General features: G+C 38.8%; 1 protein-coding gene across 1 annotated transcript in view; it reads right to left on the bottom strand.

Moving 5' to 3' along the window:
* Positions 1–779, bottom strand: part of LOC100176870 — a 5463-nt gene extending 4684 nt beyond the window's left edge. Inside the window, exon 1 of the mRNA XM_002127742.5 lies at positions 657–779. The gene's annotated coding sequence lies outside the window, so the exon portion shown is untranslated. The remainder of the gene's footprint in view (positions 1–656) is intronic.
* Between the last annotated feature and the right edge of the window lie 7 nt (positions 780–786).

Here is a 786-nt window from a genome sequence, read left to right as displayed (position 1 = left end):
CTGGGGTGACATTGTTAAAATACAGTTACACTCATAGTTGTCAAACATAGGGAACCTCATTGATTAATGTGGTGAATGCAATATACTTTGGCTCTGCTTGTTTGTATAGACACCTAACAGCAGGGTAAAATCTGGGGTGACATTGTTAAAATACAGTTACACTCATAGTTGTCAAACATAGGGAACCTCATTGATTAATGTGGTGAATGCAATATACTTTGGCTCTGCTTGTTTGTATAGACACCTAACAGCAGGGTAAAATCTGGGGTGACATTGTTAAAATACAGTTACACTCATAGTTGTCAAACATAGGGAACCTCATTGATTAATGTGGTGAATGCAATATACTTTGGCTCTGCTTGTTTGTATAGACACCTAACAGCAGGGTAAAATCTGGGGTGACATTGTTAAAATACAGTTACACTCATAGTTGTCAAACATAGAGAACCTCATTGATTAATGTGGTGAATGCAATATACTTTGGCTCTGCTTGTTTGCATAGACACCTAACAGCAGGGTAAAATCTGGGGTGACATTGTTAAAATACAGTTACACTCATAGTTGTCAAACATAGGGAACTTCATTGATTAACGTGGTGAATGCAATATACTTTGGCACATATCTCACCACCTAATACACAGCCATAACAAACCCACCTGGTGTAAATATTGGGAAGGTAAGTAGATGCAATCACCAGCGTATAACGACACGTATTCCCATGGTACTTGTGCTAGCTGGGGATTCTCAAATAAATCAACGCTGTCCACGTTTAGATGAGAGAAGCCG

Source organism: Ciona intestinalis, unplaced genomic scaffold, assembly GCF_000224145.3.
Source record: "Ciona intestinalis unplaced genomic scaffold, KH HT001248.1, whole genome shotgun sequence".
Lineage (NCBI taxonomy): Eukaryota > Metazoa > Chordata > Ascidiacea > Phlebobranchia > Cionidae > Ciona > Ciona intestinalis.
Note: the sequence above shows the minus strand (reverse complement) of the source record. Positions and strands in the feature narration are given on the sequence as shown.